This window comes from Phocoena sinus, chromosome 16, assembly GCF_008692025.1.
Source record: "Phocoena sinus isolate mPhoSin1 chromosome 16, mPhoSin1.pri, whole genome shotgun sequence".
In the NCBI taxonomy this organism is placed as follows: Eukaryota; Metazoa; Chordata; class Mammalia; order Artiodactyla; family Phocoenidae; genus Phocoena; species Phocoena sinus.
In genome coordinates this window covers 41,735,146-41,754,646 of record NC_045778.1, presented here as the reverse complement: position 1 = coordinate 41,754,646, position 19,501 = coordinate 41,735,146, and the positions used below count along the sequence as shown (strand labels likewise).

General features: G+C 34.8%; 1 pseudogene; it reads right to left on the bottom strand.

The window, feature by feature from the left end:
- Positions 1 to 18,599: 18,599 nt before the first annotated feature.
- On the bottom strand, positions 18,600 to 19,133 carry LOC116741613 (annotated as a pseudogene).
- Between the last annotated feature and the right edge of the window lie 368 nt (positions 19,134 to 19,501).

The following is a 19,501-nucleotide window of genomic DNA, read 5'->3' as shown; positions in this document are numbered from 1 at the left end:
GGTGAAACCCTAAGTACATGCAAATTGCCCACTTTGTTCCCTCAGGTTTCCATTATAGAGCAGGAATTTTAAAAATATAAAAACGGCTCTATTCAGTTAGTTTCCACTCCCAACACCTACTTATTTTACAGATTATTATTTGAGAAGAGAGTCAAAGATAAGCTATATTTCTTTCCTTTATTTGTCCAGGTCTTATTAGTGGAGGGATCTCCTTCATGGTATTCAATTGGACTATTAAGCTCTATGAGTGCAGAGACCAAGCCTATCTTTTTCACTGCTGTATCCTCAGCACCTAGAATAGTATCTGACCCTTAATAGACTCTCAAAAATATTTGTGAAAAGTTTGAGTCAATGAAAGAATGAGGACACAGAAACTGAAATTGGGCAAATGCTCATTTAATATGGTCTAAACAAGAAGTAGCCTTAAAAACTTAACTATTCCTAGGAGAGTAAAGGAATTTTCACCTCTCATATTCTCATTTGCTGAGGATCTACTAACTGCCAGACTCAGGGTTAGTTTCTTTAAAGTCATTGGCTCACAACATTAAACAAAGTAGGCGCTTTTACTCCCAATTTACAGATGAGGAATCTAATGTCCAGAAAAGTTACATAATAAGTTCCATTTCACATAGAATTCTGGTGAGCCAGAATTCTAACCCTAGTCTTCCCAGCTCCAAAGCATGTGGTGAGCTTAATGCCATCTTTATGTTAAAATAAACTCAATTTTCTTTAGATAAAGGTATCTTGGGGATGGGGCACATGTTTTCCCTAGTCATATATTCTGGCTGTATTTCATTTCCTTTATAAGGTTTAAACTCAGCTCTTTCACCAGGTTGTTCTTAATTCTGCCTTCCCTTTATAGAGTAACTGCCACCCCAGACTATCAGCTCAGTTTGTCACCCAAGCAATAAACCTAAGAGGCTTCATTAACTCATCCTTCTTACACACACCTCATCAACTCCTGTCGAATCTATCTCCCTAATTAATCTGAAAATTACTCCATCTCTATTGCAGTGTTTCTGATGTGGATCTTAATTCTGTCTTAAATTCTTTCAGGAAGCATTTTTTGGTCTCCATAAATATAGCATCTTTTTCCGTCAATTAATTCTCCACTCTGACACAGAGTGTCCAAAGATGTAGATTACCATGAAGGAAGGTGCTTTAAAACCTTCATAGATCCTTATTGCCAAAAGGATAATGCTAAACTCCTTAGCAAGGAATAAAATGTTCTTCACCAAGTATAGGGAGCCTTTGTTTATAGTGTCACTGCAGCCACTCCTCATTTTACGTGCTATCTACTCTGGCAAGCCTGAAATTCTTGATGAAATGAATGTGCCAAACTCATATACATTCCTGCCTTTGCTGCTACTTTTATCTACCTAGAATGTCCTCCTCTTCCCCACCTTGTACTTTCCTCCCTTGCCTTGTTGGTTAAATTCTTCTCAAATTTCAAAGCTCAGGGGGAATACTGCTTCTCCTTTGTGGCTCTCTTTGATTTCAACACTCCAGTCAGAATCATGTACACTACCTGTTTTCCCACAGACTGAGTAATTCCGTTAGAGATCCTGCCACATGGCATTATGAACTCTGCAACCATTGTGAAAATCTCAAGGATGGAACTAGTATCTGGAACAGTGTCTGGCACAGAGGAGAAATTAGTCCATGTTAATATAATGAACTGAAGAGTTTCTGGGCTATGGAATAACATGAAACATGGTATAAAATGTAATTTTCAGGAAGATTTTAAAAGGCTCTCATAAAAGTCCAAAATAAACACATGAAAAGATTTAATTTAACTTATCAATGAGGGTACACATGAGATGTTAAAATTGATTAAAAGGGCATTTGAAGAGTAAGATATTGCTAGGCGATTTAATAATAGAATGTTAGGATTGCTGGGTTACATACAAAAATGGAATATTCTATTCCACTGGACAGATATGATTTGCTTCCTACTGAGTAAAATTCTACAAGTTTACATGTAACTTCACTAGGTCTGAGAACATTAATCAACAGACTTAACAGTGGAATGTTTTTTATTTTCACTAAAGACTACCTATTATAAGATATTTTGGCACTAGATGGAAGTTATAACAGAAAAGTTAGATTCCGTGATTCTGATCTCTGTGAAATCTCACTAGCACATTTTTAGGCTATTCCCAAAAATATGGAAAACTTCCTCACTTTTGGCTACTTTCTCTTACCTTTCATTTAAATGCCATTAAATCTTCTAGTTACTAACTAATCTTTCATAGTAGCACATTTAAAAAATAAATTGAATGACACTACAATTGCTAAGTGTCTAAGTAGGCCATCACATTGGGCCAACTATGGCCCAGGTAGGTACAAACCATTTTTTTTCTGGCTTATCACAACCATAAGAGTACAGCCAGGCCACAGGTCAGACCCAGTTCAAAAACATGAAATTCTGGGGGGGGACCAAGCCATGGAATGGATATCCACTATATATCATGTCCAGGGTGAATTTGTGCAGAAAGACTATGGCATCTCAGGTTACTAACTTTAACAAGTCCATTGATCCTACAACCAAATGGACATACACCTCAAGGCCATCCAGTGAGCAAATCTTTCTGACCTGTTCCATATCAGAGATAGAAAAATTTGGTGAGAAGGGAAAGAAAAATGATAAGAAACTAATGTTTTCATTCTAAGCCTTCCGTCATCTAAGTCCAACAATAAATTAGTGACAAAAAAATATTAATCTCCAATTTGAGCACCAATGAATTGAAGCACCTAAGGATTTTTCATATCATAGAAGAAACTTGTATACTTTGCAACATTTCAAGAGCTCGAATGCCTCTTTTTCTCACTGACATTAAAATTTCTTCTGGATTATGATCATTAACCAAAAATCAGCAAATAAATCAAGGAACAAATGAGAAGATAACAAGTTCAGCTATTCTTCGATATAATAAAATCAAATAATTATCTGATTTAATAGAGAAGATCAATTACCAAATAAAGATTTGCGTCACACAATTGTGCTTTGCCAGAGAGTTTACTACAGGCTACCTTTATTGTTTTTGCTCTTGTTAAGCAGCTTTACTGAGGCTTAGTTACATACAATAAGTTTGATAAATTTAATTATATAGTTCTATAACAGATTCAATTATGTACCTACCATCACTGTCCTGACTTCAGTTACTAAAAAGTTCCCTCATGCTCCTTTGCAGTCATTTTCTGCCCCCTCTCCCTGACTTCTGGCAATAACGTACTAGTTTGTGCCTCCAAAACTTTTTTTTTTTCTGAATCATACAGCGTATAACATTTTGTGTTCTCTCACTTAGCATAATATCTCTGTCCTACAAAGTTTCTGATGGGAAATTTGCAATCATTTTTGTTGTTCTGTATGAAACACTTTTTCCTCAAGCACTTTTAATATTTTCTCTTTATCACCAGTATTCATCAATTTGATTATGACTTGAGATGATTTTCTTTGTATTTGTTTGCATGTGGTCTGTTGACCCTCTTGGATCTATGAGTTTACAGTTCTCATCAAATCTGAAAATCTTTTCAGCTATTATTTCTTCAAATATTTTTCCTCTTCCTCTTCTTCTAGGACTCCAGTTACATGAAAGCTTGACTGCTTAACACTATCCGCCTTAATATTATCCCACAGATCACCCATGGTCTTTTAATTTATTTTTGCTGTCTTTTCTCTCTGTACCTCATTTTGGATAGTTTCTGTTACTATGCCTTCCAGTTCACTGATCCTTTTTCTAATCTCATGTTTATTTTATCAGGGTTTAATTTTTTTTTCTTTCAGTTAAATCTAGACATTCTATTTCAGTCTTTTTGTTGTCTTTATTTTTTCTCCTCATCAACACAAACTTTTCCTCTATCTTCTTGAACATAGGGAGCATATTTTAAAAAGCTGTTTTTAATTAATGTCTTTGTCCATTAATGCCACAACCCCTGTCACTTCTGGGTCTGTTTCTACTGATCAGTTATCCTCCTTGTCATGAGTTAAACATCCCTACTTATTTGAATGTTGGGCAATTTTTATTAGATGCCTGACATTGTGAATTTTATGTGGTTATGTGCTGGATTTTAATATATTTCTTTAAATAGTGTTAGACTTTGCTCTGTCATGTGTTAAATTGAAATTGGTTGGATCCTTCTGTGGCTTGCTTTATTAGGACAGATTCTGACTAGCCTTTCAGTAGCTAATACAGCCATAATATTAAGGTAGCATATTTCTGAGGACTCTACCTGATGTCAAGTGTACACTGGCGTCTTTCTACTCTGGCTCGTGAGAATGCGCACACATTCCACCCCTGAATGAGCTCCAGGAATTGCTTAGCCTATTGCTTTCTGCTGCTTCTTTCTCCAGATTGGAGTCGTATGACTCCAGGGGACCCCTGCAGGTCTCCAGAACATTCTCTCTATGCAGCCCCTTCCTCTCATGTACCCTGCCTCACAAATGTCAGTCATTGTGGCTTCCCTTTTCAACTTACATCTCTGTCTCTTCAATTTAATGCTCCTACAAGGCTCTGCTCATGTTCTCCTCTCCATTTTGTGGCCTGAAAATTGCCTTCATGCCTTAAGCCAAAGTGAGTGTAAACCTCACCTAGTTTTGTTTCATTTAACTCAAGGATCATGGTCCTGCACTTCCCATTGTTCAGTGTCTGAAAACCAATGCTTTATGTATGTCTTCCCAATTTTCTATGTGTATAAGGTGGGACTATAAATATGGTCCCTGTGCTCCAAATGGCCAAAAAACATTAAAAAAATAAAATTTTATAGACAGAAATTTGAGTTATTTGTAAGCTTTCAACTTTTTCCCAGATGTTTCTCCACATAAACACCATTACTATGGTCAACTTAATCTAGAGAGATCAAGTTGCCAGTGCCTGGGGGAAAAGGGAACTGAGAGTTACTAATCAAGGGGCATAAAGTTTCAGTTAGGAAGGATGAATAAGCTGTTGAGATCTGCTGTACGACAGTGTACCTATAGTCAACAAGACTATTGTACTTAAAAATTTGTTAAGAGAATAAATCTAATGTTAAATGTTCCTATGACAACAAAATACTTTTTTAAACAGTAAATTAAAGAGATTGAGTCATCCCACTCCTTTTCTTTTAAATCGTCTATGCACCATTCCTTGCAGCCCCTGCTCTAACAGTTTCCCTCCTAATAAAACATCAGGTTCCTAACATAGCATCTGACATGATTATTTCTGCCATCCTATTTGGTATTTTGTAAGGAGTTTCACTCTTTCCGTACATTGCCACCTTCCACTTTGTGAGTGTGAATCATAATTACCCCCTTGACAACCTGTGAAACAGACAGTTATTACAAGTTTAATTTCAACTTACCTCCTGTCCCCTTTTCTTTTCTGTGACACACTGACAGTTTCACAAAAATAGTTTCTGTGAAAAGTTATTTCTACTTTGAATAAAAAGTATTCTTAGTTCTTAACTAAAATTTCAGTTAAGTGCTCTGATTTCTGCCCAAAAAAATTCTCTGAGATCTCTGATTTTATTCCTTAGTCATTTTCAAGTATATTTGCAGAGATGACATTAGTATATGAATTTATGTTATCAATGGGTACTGTATTTCTTACTTCTTAGTTTATGTCACTTATTTTTATTTTATTTTCTTCCAAATGATTTGGACCATATACAGGTATGAATATAGGACTATTGCTATTTAAACCCACTCAGTTGATATCTTGATCCAATAGAGATGCCAAAAGTCTGTGACCTTTATCCTTTCATACATGTACTTCTAGGACTTATGACTAATATTTGCTTACTTTTAAAGGCAAGGATATGATTACAAAGAAATGATAGATGACTTACTGTCTCCTTGAAGACAAAGGCTATTTTATCCAACTCTCTATATAGATTCAGTGCCTGGAACACAGTTGGCCCTCAGTAAAAGTCTATGGAATTGCTTTTGTTAAACGATGCTTTAAATCAGGATTTCACAATACTGGCACTATTAATGTTTGGGCCTAGATAATGTATTGTTGTATGGAGCTGTCCTGTGTGTTGTAGGATGATGAGTAACATCAGTGGCCTGTATTTATTTGAAACCAGTGGCATAGTACCTTCATTCACTCCCAATCTTAACCAAAAATGTCTCCAGACATGTCTCTTATGGGGGAAAAAATTGCTGCAGTTTGAGAACTGCTATTCTAAATACCTTGATTAAGTCATGCTCTTGTATCCTATTCACTTCAGAATGTTCTAATGTATAAGTTTTCAGTATTTAAAGTTAGTAAGACACATTTAACAAGTGGATTTGCAATCAATATGATGGCCTTTATAGAGTCATATATATATATATATTCATGTAGACGACTTTTACAACTGTTTTTTTTAAAGAGTATTTAGGAGACAGAGAGACAATGAGAGAGAGATCCATTAGCCTACTTCTCTATAACATAGGCAAAAACAAAACAATGCAAGAAAAAACAAAATAGGAATGCAGGAAAACAAACAAAATAATGCAGGAAAGGAACAAAACAAATAAACAAAAAAATTACCTTCAGCTCAAAGAAGTTAAGTGGTTTGCTAACAGCTATTCAGGTTTTTAGTCATCAAAAAAGGTTTAGAATACAGGCTTGCTGATTTGCAGTCTGGTACTATTCCTATCACCGCATTGCTTGCATACTCTCTGTCCTGTATAATTTGTAACAACAATAATAACAGCAATAAAGGCTAATGTTTATCAAGCTCTTACTATCTTCCAGGCAGTTTGTTACATAATTTAAACATATTTTCTCATTTAATCTCGACAGCAACTGTAGGAGATAGGTGAAATTATCACCTGCATTTTATAAATTAATAGATTAAATAAATGGTCGGTCCAATGTTACCAACCAGGTAAATGTTATTTAATTTACATTTAGAGGTCTTTAGAGGTACCCCCTACACCTGTATTTGTAGTATAATCACTGTCATACTTTTCCTAGTACATTTATTTATATCTTAATCAACTTTAGCCTGAAATATACATGTCCATCATCAGAACAAACCTTATTTCTTTTCAGAAAATTCTGCCTTCACCAGTAAATAACACAGTGTTGTGCGTATTGATTCTTTTCAGGCCCTCCCAAATGTGAAGAACAGGGAATTGAAATTAATGGAAACTATCTCTGCTAAATGATTTTTAATGAACCCATTGATCCATATTCCCAGACACAGAGATTCACTTCAGTGTCACACAAGGTCTTTGTGATTCTAGCAGACAGCCATGACCTGTTTCAAAAAGTACTGATTCACATTTTATTTTACTTGACTCTAAAACACAAATAAGTTCTGCAAAAGTCATAATAAGTACAGCTAATATCCAGTAATGCTGGATTCATTTTGTGTGTTTTTTTTTAAATTTTTTTTATTTTTTGGCCTCACTGTGTGGCATGTGGGATCTTAGCTCCCCGATCAGGGATCCAACCTGTGCCCCCTGCAGTGGAATCATGGAGTCTTAACCACTGGACTGCCTTGGAAGTCCCTGGATTCATTTTCTTTGGAATGTCATTTCACATTCATTTAAAAGTCAAAGAAAACAGGCCATAGAAGCATCAGATTAAGAAGGATGCAATAACTCTTCTGTGTTAGTTGGGGTCATGATACTGAATCATAGCTGCCATGCTGAAGGTGGTTCACAAGGCATCTCCTCTGTATATTAAGAAACATGGTCTTGTGGCCTAGACCTAAAAATTAGAAAAAGATAATCCCTGGTGTTGGTATTGACTCCCTTCCCTTAATAAAAGCTGTTTATCATTTTCTACATGATAATCTCATGATAATTCATTTACACACTACCCTTTCATATATCAAGCCATGGTCACGTTTTTTGCCTTTGTAATTTGTATTTTCACTGATGCCAAAAGAGCGAGCTAAAATGTTTACCATACACAATGTTTTCGAATTTCACATAAAATTTAATTTTCATGAATTACATTAACAATGCTATTATGGCATTAGTAACGGCCCGCAGTAGAGTATAACTAGGAAGGGAGCTGGAAAAAATTAGGCAGAAGAAACCATAGACTCATAGCAAGTGTATAGACCTCGGAAGTCAGTCTCCTCCACGGTACCAGAATCCCCTACATAATTCCTGTTTTAATATTTCCAGCCGCCTGAAAGCTTCCAGTTCATTTACTTGTTGAAAGACCCTAATTGTTAGAAAAATCTTTCTTTAAGAAGTTTTTATCTTAAACAAGACACAAAATTCCATGTGCCTGTTTCCAGAGGATAGATTGCATCTGGGCAACTAAGAAGAGGAACAGGAACGTCTGCAAATTCCTACTTAATGCTCTTTTGTTTACAAATCTTATATGCACTACTTTTATGTTCCTGTATAAGGATAGGAAGGAACTTACATTTCAATGACACAAACAGACTAAATCTTAGAGCCCCTTGCTACTCTTGGATTGTATGAAACTGAATTTTGCTATCTATTTTCTTCCAAAACATAAGAATATTTTCATGAATAGAACTGTAGTTATTCACTAAAGATAAAGAAACTGAATTATAAAGAGATTGTGGCATACAGTCAACTTATTACACATAGTAATTGTGGAGTCAAGAAGTTAACTCCAAGTGAGGCAAGAAAGAGACCATGCTCAAGGCTGGGAAGGAAAACTACGCTCATTTCCTTTTTTTTTTTTTTTTTCTTCTTTTCTTTTTCCTTTCCTTGAAATTCTTCCAGAAATGCCACCCAAAGAAAAGTTCCTGCCCCTTTGTATAGAATCGCATTGTAAAAAGTTGGCACACCCTATCCAAATACAATGACAAGCATTATAATGACTTCCAACTGCTATAATGTAGTAAAAGGAAAAAAGAAAAGAAAACTCTAGTTTTTCTCTTCATGTTTCTCTTGTTACAAGAGACTCTCATTTCTGTGCGCATTTTGAATGGCAAATACATGCTGGAAGCTTTCAAGATTCCTCGTCATTCTCTCCGTGCTAAATAAGGCACAGATTTCTATTCTGCAAAGGTACAGTTTGATGTCTCTTTATTTAGAAACCAGGACAGCATTAAGACCAACATTTACTTCCTTGATATTAATGACAACTGCATGAAATTGTTTGTGCAAAAATTAAACTTACTCTCCCCTGCTGCTATTGCTTATATGACAAAACAGTGTTAGTTTAATAGAGTGAGATATGTTCTTTTTAAAAATTTTTATTGAAATATAGTTGATTTCCAATGTTGTGTTAGTTTCAGGTGTACAGCAAACTGATTCAGTTCTGTTCTTAACAAAAAGAACATCTCAGAAAACTGAATAATAAATATTTCTGTCTAATAAAACTATACTGATACCTAAAAGGCCTCCCATCTCTTACCACCCTGGAGATGATTAGATACTTGGCATTTGGGGTTCCCATTACCCAAAGAGGGTAATTGGAAAAACTGGATTTTTTATTATTGGAAAATACATCAAATATAAAGATAATAAAGCATTTTAACATGTCCAAACTATGAAAATCAACTCTGGTAAGTGCATTTCTTAATCCAAATTCTTAAATGTTTTTCATCTGTAATGTGTTTGATATGGTGGATTACAATGATTTATTTTTTAATGTTCAACAAGCCTTGCATAACTGGAATAAATACCACTTGATTATGAAGTATGTTTCTTTTTATACATTGTTGGATTCAAAATACTAATTTTTTTGAGGATTAGTGTATCTTTGGTCATGAGAGATATAGGTTTGCAATTTTACTTTCTTTTAATAGTTTTTTGGTTCGTTTTGCTGTTAAGGAATGCTGGCCTCATAGAATTATTTAGGAAATAGTCCCTCTGCTCCTATTTCACTGAGAGATTGTGGAGAATTGGTAGCATTATTTCCTTAAATGTTTGGTAAAACTCCTCATTGAAATCATCTGGACCTGGTGCTTTCTGTTTTGTTCTGGACCTGATGCTTTCTGTTTTGTAAGATTATTAATTATTGGTTAAATTTCTTTAATAGATATATGCATATTCAAATCATCAATTCCTCTTTGTGTGAGGTTTTTTAAGTCTGTGTCTTTCAAGGAGTTGGTCTTTTGCATCTAATTTATAAAATATGTGTGCATAGAGTTGAAATATCTTTATTATCTTTTTAATGCCCATGAGATAAATAATGATAAACACTTTTCAAATTTCAATAGTATTGCCTGTAGCTTGACCTCTGGTAATGGGTTTTATGTGCTGGACTTTAATATCCTTGAGCCTGGGCAAGTACACAAGTCTTTTTAAAAGAAACAGTTTACTTGCACAAAAATGATCAGTTTTAAAAGATGGTAAATGCTCTTAAGTGTTTTTTTTTTTTTTTTTTGTGGAAGTTATACAAATGGTGAGAATTTGAATTGTTCCCTCTTATTATAGTATTAAAATTGTCTACTTAATTTTGCAAGTTATGTTCCTGCCCTGATTTTATATACTTGGATCTATCAATGAACATTACGATACTTTAAAAAAATATGTAATCTGTGTCTTCTCTCTCTCTTTAAATTTTTGTTTAGCCTTATTAGAGGCTAATTAATTTTACTTATCTTTTCAGAGATGCAGCTATTGGTTTGGTTGATTTTCTCTGTTTTTCTGTTTTTAATTTCATTGATTTCTGCTCTAATTTATATTATTTTTTTCTTATGCTAACTTTATGCTTAAATTGCTCTTCTTTCTCTGGTTTTCTAAGGGAAATAGATTGTTAGTCTTAGATTATTGATTTTATGTTTTCACCTTTTCCAATAAATGCATTTAAAACTGTAAATTTCCCTCTGAACATGACTTTACTGCATCCCACAAGTTTTGATAAATTGTATTTTTATTTTTAAAGTTTAAAAACTTTTTTTAATCTCTTGAGACTTCTCTATTGCTACATGGGTTATTTAGAAGTGTTATGTTTGAACTCCCAACATTTGGGTATTTTCCAGCTCTTTTTTTATTGTTGATTTTTAGTTTAATTTCATTATAGTCTAAAACATATTCTGAATGATTCCTAGTTTTGAATCTGTTATTGTATATTTTAAGGCCAAAAATGTGTTCTGTCTTTGCCAATGTTCCATGTAAATTTGAGAGCAATATTATTACTGTTGTTGTTAAATGGATTATATAACTGTCAATTAGATCAAATTGATTGATAGTGCTATTCAAGTCAACTCTAACCTTACTGATTTTCAGACTGCTTGGTGTATTAGTTATGAAAGAGTGTTGAAGTATCCAAATATAGTAGTGGACTTATCTATTTTTTCTTTCAGTTCTATCAGTTTCTGCCTCATGCATTTTGATGTTCTATTGTTAGTTGTATACATGTTAAGGACAGTTACGTCTTGACCCTTTTATCACTATGTAGCGTCTTCTTCATTTTCGATAATTTTCCTGTTGTAAAGTCTGATTGTCTGAAATTAATATAACTATTCCTTCTTTCTTTTGAGTACTGTTAACATAGTATACTTTTCTCCATTCAGTACTTTTAAGCTACCATATCTATATATTTAAGTTGGGATTCTTATAGACAACACATAGTTAGGTCTTATTTTTTGTTTTGCTCTAACAATTTCTATCTTTTAACTGATGTTTAGATCATTCACATTTTAGGTGATTATTGGTATAATTGAATTAATATCTACTTTGTAACATTTTTTTATTCATGGCACATTATTTTTCTTTTCTCTGTTTCTGCTTTCTCTGCTTTCAAATGAACGTTTTATATGATTCCCATTTTTTCTGTGATCATATCAATTATACTTCTTTGGAATTTTGTTTAGTGTTTGCCATAAAGTTAGCAATATACATTTATAACTAATCTCAGTTCACATTAAATGATACTATATTACTTTGCTTGCAGTGTACATACCTTATAACAGAGTATTTCCTATTCCTCTCTCCTTTCTCTTATATCATTGATATCATTTATTTCACTTATCCATAGGCTACAATCATCCAATATATTGTTACTGTTATTACTTTAAACAGTTATTTTTTATATCAATTACAAAATATAAAAGATGATACTTTACTTTTATTTATTCCTTCTCTGATGTTCTCCCTTTCTTTATAGAGATCTAATTTTCTGACTTATATCATTTTACTTCTTTCTGAAGAACTTCTTTTAACATTTCTTGCAGGGCAGGTTTCCTGACAGCGAATCCTTTCAGTTGTTCATCTGAGAACATTTTTATTTCCCTGGCTTTTCTCCAGTTTTCGGAGTGTTCTTGTGTATGGGTTATGTAAAATTGCTCAGGATTTTTTTTTTTTTCAATGATTTATTTTTATTTCTAGAATTCCAAAAGAATTTACTTTAATTTCCCTTTTCCTCATTTCTTTCTCTTCTTTTTTTCTCTTTCTTGTTCTTTTTTCTTCATCTTTTTTATAGTGTCTTTCTTTATATTTGTCTGTTCATTTTTATTCCTTAAAACATTTTAAATTTATTTATTCCTTGGTATTTTTCTGCAGATTATTTCCTCTAGTTTTTGTGATTGTTAACCTCATGATTATTGTGACAAGACCAACTACTGTGAGCACACTGATAATTGGGGCTGGTTCCACCCCAGCTGGCTGCATGGCCCTGCCTTGTGAGATTGCTGCAGGTGCACTGGTGGGCAGGGCAGGCTCTTGGTGCAACTGGTTATGATGCCTGGCAGTGTGCAAGTGTTATGAGCCAGCTGGTGGGTAAGGCAGTCTCCCCAAATGACTGGCTATGTGGCCCAGCAGAGTGCTTCTGCTGCAGGCTTACTAGTGGGCAGGATAAGCCCCTGGTGCTAACAGGACAGAGGAAGGATTCCAAGATGGTGCTGTCCAGTGCCAGTATTATGGTGGTAGAGCAAGATCCTAAAAATGGCTACCACCAGGGTCTCTGTCCCCATGGGGAGTTCTAGCTGACACTTGCCTCTCTGGGAATCTATCTCTGAGATCAGAAAGTGACCCAGGAGCCTTTCAAACTACTGCCTCTGTGCTAGGACTCAGAGTATGTGAGATTTGGGGCACACTCTTAAAAAGCAGAGTCCCTATTTCTTATAGCTCTCTGGCTGTCTCCGAAGGTAAGGCCCAGTGGTTTACAAAGCCAGACATTCTGGTCCTTCCTGGTGCAGGACCCCCAGGCTTGGGAGCTCGGTATGGAGCTTGGATGTCTCACTCTTTGGGGAAAACCTCTGTGGTTGTGTGATCCCTCTCTTTAATGGGTCAGTCATGACTAGAACATATCTGGTGGTGTGAGTCATGACTAGAACATATCTCCACCCCTCCTATCATCTCACTGTGGCTCCTTCTTTATCCTTAGTTGTAGAAAATCTTTTATGTCTTCAGGTTGTTCTCATAGATAGTTGCTTTGCAAGTAGTTGTAATTTTGTTCTGCCTGTGGGAGGAGGTGAGCTCAGTCTTCCTACTGCACCATCTTGATCCTGCCCACTCCTGTTTCTAATTTATTTAAATGAAGGATTATCTCTTTCTGGGGAGCTGCTCTATTCAGAGTCCCCAGTAAGGAATAAGTATTACCATTTAATTGGTGCTTTGATATGCTAATTAATGACTATTCTTTTATACTTTTAGAACAAAGACTCCATTCACTATGTTGTTAGCAGAGCTCTAGATAATGCCTAAATTCAAAAGTTACAAATGTATACTTCTTTTAAAATAATCCATACATTGTTCTTTTTTTTATTAATTCAGTTTAAACATTCCCATTAATCTGAATTAGTGAAATTTTGTCATGCACTATTGCTCTACTTACTCAGAGGTATGGCTTTGGGTAGCATATTAACCAGGAGAGAAGAAGTGTAATACTTATACAAATAGCTACCTACTACTTCTTTATATCATACACTGAGTTTAGCACTTTAAATGTACTAACTATATAGCTTAATCCTCTTATGAACCCTATGACTCCACTTCTAATATATCCTCACTTTACAAAGACTCAGGTTAAGTGATGTGCCTAATGTCACTACCTTATAAAGGGCAGAGCTAGTATTCAAATGTAGCTCTGACTCCTGAGTGAAGATGTTAAACACTGCATTCTGCTGATGTGAGCCTTGAATGTGAAGAATAAGGAAAGATTTATAAGTGGATATCACTCCTTCCAGGCTCAGTAAACATGAGTATATGAAAAATATCTGGCATTTAATCAGTGTCTAGTAAATATGGGTAGGAGGGAGGAATTGAGAATCGGTGCCATAAAGAAAGTCTTAGAAGTAATGAATATGTTCATTATCCTGAACCTGGTGATGGCTTCACATGTTGAACTAATCAAATTGTACACTTTAAATACGTGCAGTTTGTTGTATGTAATTTCTACTTCCATAAAGCTGTTTTCTTAAAACTGTTTTTTTCAAAGAGGTGAACATCCCCATTATAAGATTCTTCATAATCTGAAGAATACATGGTCCTGACAATGTTGAACTTTACCTGAGCCTTGTGCTCCCAGAAAACAGTGATAGTTATGAAATCCTCCTTTTGTCTTCCAAAATGCCTCCGCCTTTTGTGTTCTGTGAAGCAGCCAACCTCAAAGGGCCACCCCGTCTTGCATGTTCCAAGAAAATATCATCCCCTCCATTCCTCATGACTCCCATAAGCCTCATGGATGAATCCCTTGTTTACCTGCCTCTATAAACCTTCCTTTCCTTTTCTTTGAGGTGTTCCTCATTAATGAGCATTCTCCACATTGCAATAGCCTGAATAACATCATCTTAATTGTCTAGTGCATTTTGTCTTTCTCAGTGTCCAGATAAGTTCACAGTGGCTTAAATACACCATATGTAATTCTGATATAATACTGTGACTGGGTGGAGGCAGATACTGACTTAGCTTCAGGACAGAGTAGTATCAGGGCTCTGGGCAATTGTTAATTGTTTATATGTCCCTCTGAGCTCCTTCTCTCTGTATTTTCAGACATTGATAGAAATAATTTTTTAATTTATAGAGGTCAGTGTCTTCTCGTCATTTTTCTTTTTATCATTCATCTTTTCTCACAGCGCCTGTGCATTATGTTGAGAGGAGAAATGAGAACAGGAGTAGAAAATCCAGTCTGCCTAATGTTCTCTCTTTTATGTGGGTGAGTTTGAGGAAAAAGCTAAATGGCTGAGCATTAGTTGTGCTAGTTTTGTTGCACTCATGTCTGTAAGTCATTTAGTCCAACTACCAAAGAGACAGACTGAGATATGTTATTTTGTAGGAGGAGAACTAAAATAGCAAGTTTGAGATGGGAGTAATAACTGCTTGCTTGTAGCTTGGTCTATTAAGCTGAGCTGAGATCCTCTTGTACAAGAGACATCATTTCAGGTCAGAGGAGTCTCCAATGTCCTTTTAGGAGAAGAATACAATGTACCTCTTTTTTCAAAAAGTTATCTCTGGTCCTTCCTCTATGGCAAGAGTAAATTCCCTGGGACAGCCCATGTATAGTCTGTCATTAATTTGGTTTGAAGCTTCTACTCACAAATAGGCTTAAAGACATTTTATTTATTGCCCTGAAACAAGAATATTAGTGTTATAAAATGTTACCTCTAATAAAACCACATCATTTTCTCTTAATAATTATAGCTTTGGGCACCAAAGACAACCAGCAGTAATTATTGCAACTCTCTTAGCTGTAAGCAGCAATTTCAATTTTGTGCTGTGGTTGACCCTGATTTAGAATTGACATATAGCTATGAACAAACCATGCTCACCAGGGTGAATCCAAAATCAGAGACTTCTTCCTAAGACAACTTCTTCTAGTGAAGTACAGACTAATGTAAGAAATTATAGATGATTTACAGTCCCAACTGTAAACAATGAGAAGTGAAAGGTGAGATTCACTGAAGTCCATCACTCTAAATCAATAATCTTTTTAATGTGCTCTTGGAATAAACAATCAAATCAGAAATAACTAAATGTATATATTAAAATAAGATGATTTGGCATGAGCACAAATACCATGAATACAGAATAGAAATGCTGAATATTTACAAACCATATAAGTTGTTTTTTAAAATAATGAGCAATTGTGTAAATAATTACAAAACTACTGCAGAGCTATATGACATACAGGGTGCTGAGAATTTAAAAATTAAATTTAAAACCACACTAAATCGCCTTGCTTTCACATACTTTCTAATGCCAAGGCACTATAGAATCTACTGTAGAAAAAGAAAAACCTAATAATTTGACCTGCTTTGAATATCACAAAGTATGACATCTACCAGTAATACATAAATAAATATTTATTTATTATTTCATTTTTATTATTTTATTTATTATTTTATTTTTAATAAATTAAAAAGAAATAGAAGAAAAATGTATTTTCATCTTGATATAAAACAAATAGCAAGAGAGTAATAAAAAAAAAATAGCAATTACAGGGCTTCCCTGGTGGCGCAGCGGTTGAGAGTCCACCTGCCGATGCAGGGGACACGGATTCATGCCCCGGTCCGGGAAGATCCCACATGCAGCGGAGCGGCTAGGCCCATGAGCCATGGCTGCTGAGCCTGCGCATACAGAGCCTGTGTTCCGCAATGGGAGAGGCCACAACAGTGAGAGGCCCGCGTACTGAAAAAGAAAAAAAATAGCAATTACAATGTCAAAAAAAACAACAAATACAGGGTGGCTCTATTTTTGGTTCTAAAGTAACAGAACCTTAAATATGTCCCATATACCTGGACTTCCACAAAAACAAGCCCTGATTCTGGCTTTGCTGATGTCTAGACAGATTTGATATGACCTTTGTGAATGTGATTCTCATATGGCTGTCACTGTTTTCTATTATAAACAGATTAATTGGTGACTTTAGCAACTTTTGAATTTTTTTCTTTAAACTAATATATTCAACTGGGCCGGCCAGTCTCTCTGAAGGCTGACTCACATTCTTTACAAGTAAACTTTTAAGCATATTTTTAATGTTTGTTTTATTTTATTTTATTTAGAATTTGACAAATTTATTGGTATTTTAGTAAAGACATTCATCTCAGTCGTTTCTCCCATCTTGACCTTAAGTTAATATTTCATTTGAGTCAAGAAAAGAAAATGTAGAAGAGGGAAGTTTTTTCAACATAAACCCTAAAATAAACAAAAATGGAAAGTTTGCCTATGTTAAAGCAAGTTAAATTCATGTATCTTGATATAATTAAACCATGTAAGTAAGAACTAATAGTTCTATATGCATTTCCATTGTTTTACTTGGGGCTTACTCCAAACTCAAATGCAAGTGAACAAAGTATTAGGAATATATACAGGCTGCTTCTCTGGAATTATTACCTATTAAAAGAGTTCAGCGAGTAGGTACCACCAATCAGTCTGAAGCTGCCCCCAAACCTAACATTGTAGGAGTTTTCAAGGAAATCATTATACTATATGTTTCTTTTATGTGTGACTATGCTTTTAAAGATGTGTTTAACTGTCACGTTAAAAAAGAATTCATATACAAGACAAAAATACAAAATAAACACAATCCTACAACACATAGATTAACAAATTATATGTGGTCAAAGATTCCATAAAATATGTTTAAAGATGCATTTTCTTTCCTTTTATTTTCAGTATCTAAAATGTGCTTTTGAGAGTTCACTGGTTAATATGTATACAGTTAAAATAAACCATATTGCTGTGCTAAATAAGAATTCCTATAATAAGTGCAAATCAAATTGGATTTCACAAGTTAGTAACATAAATACTTTTATAAAGTTACAGAAGGTGCATCTTTCTTATTTTCCATCTCATACATGTTGCCTTTGTGTGTGTGTGTGTGTGTGTGTGTGTGTGTGTGTGTGTGTGTTTATACCCTTTAAAAAATAAGAACAGCCAAATATTTAACTATCATGTCCATTTAAATTTTTGGTGGTGGTTTGTTATTTTTAAAAAAACAACTTCCTTATGGTTTGCCTCAAGATCTGGTGGAAATGCTTACAGGAACTAGCTAATAACAAAAATCAAGAGAAGCACATTCAAAATATTGGTTTACTTTGGCAGCAAATGGTTGTTCTTTGAAGAGTAATGAAGGTAGCCAAGACCCTCTCAAGTGAAGTGGGCTATTTTAAATACTCAACAGTTTACATAAAAATTTTAAATGTTGTTTTTAAAGAGCTAAGCATCTGTATCCACTGATAGCAATGCAATAACTAGCTTATGACGATTTGAAACAAAAAATGCCCATTAGGGGGAAAAAAAAGCTGTATTTTAATTTTATCTAATTTACTTTCTCAGTTAATAGTCCAGTAACATTTTTCTCCCAATACAATACTCCCTTCTCTATAAAGCTGTTCCTGGGAGCCAGACAGTTTAGGTTAATAAGGGAGTTAGGCTAGAGAGTAATTGCCTACAGTTTAAATAGACAAATTTTTGCTTCCCTCTTAATGTGTTAACAGTTGCATGTAGTAAAATATGCAATTCTTAGAAAGGTACCATTCATTTCTGATTTTTTTATTATCTATAAGCTTTGGAAAGTAATCACATGAAACTACAAAATTAGTAAATATCTTGAAATCTGTATATAAAACGTAAATTACCTCTAATTTCAAATTCTCACTTATTAGTGTACCACTCAATCTTTAAAAAAAAGAAAAGAAAAAACGGTAGCTTCAAAAATAGTCTTATACCATTCTTTAAAAAAGAGGAAGCTGTTCCTTTTAACTTTACACCCACCCCACACCCCAGTTTCAAAACACATCATTTAATTGTCTTGGTCATGAACATTTCCAAAATGAGATTTTATATTTCACTTCCATAGCTTCTGGTTATCAGAAAACCCATGTTTTCCTTTATTGAAGGAATTTGGTCCTGCTGATGTTGGTGTATCCCTTCCAGTAGTCTTCATCCTCATCTTTGCTTCTGGAGGCATTTACTCTGGTTCACTATCCTCATCTTCCTTAAAAGCTGCTACTGCTGAAAGGGTTTTTGGAGCAAGAGTTGGAATGGTTTCTTTAGGCTTACTTGAGACAAGTTTGATGGATATGGCTGAGGCTTTCCTTGTTGTCTGACTACCTGTGGCAAATCCAAACTTGGAGATCTTTGGAGGCTTTGTTGGGAGGTCTGCAGCTTCTTCAGCTGATCGCTTCTCAGCGCTGCGACTGGAATTTCCCCCTCCATTACTGGAAGAAACAGTCTTAGTTTTCACGGGTTTTTCTGCTCCTTCTTCAGGTCCTCCGGCGGCTCCACTCTGCTTCAGCTTCTCAGGCTTCTCCTCTCCAGCCTTCCCGTCCACCATTTTCCCCCTGCGGCTTCTAAATTTTTAGTGTTTTAATAGAAATTTTACGAAGCTAAATGTTTCTGTCTCTAAGATGATCTTTGATACTTCAGTGAGCAAAAGCATCTTCCTCTTTCATGTTGGCCATTCTCCTTCTCCAAACATTCCTCATGTCTTATATAGAGAATAATGCAGTGGTTATGAGACCAAGCTATCAAGCCAGACTACCTGATTTTGAATCTTACCTCCAAAACAATAATGGGTACTGACCCAAACTATTAATAATAATGATAACTAACATTTATTTAAAACTTACTGTTTTATTTAATTCTTACAACTCTATGAGATTAGTACTCTCATTACTCCCATCTATACATGGAAATGGAATT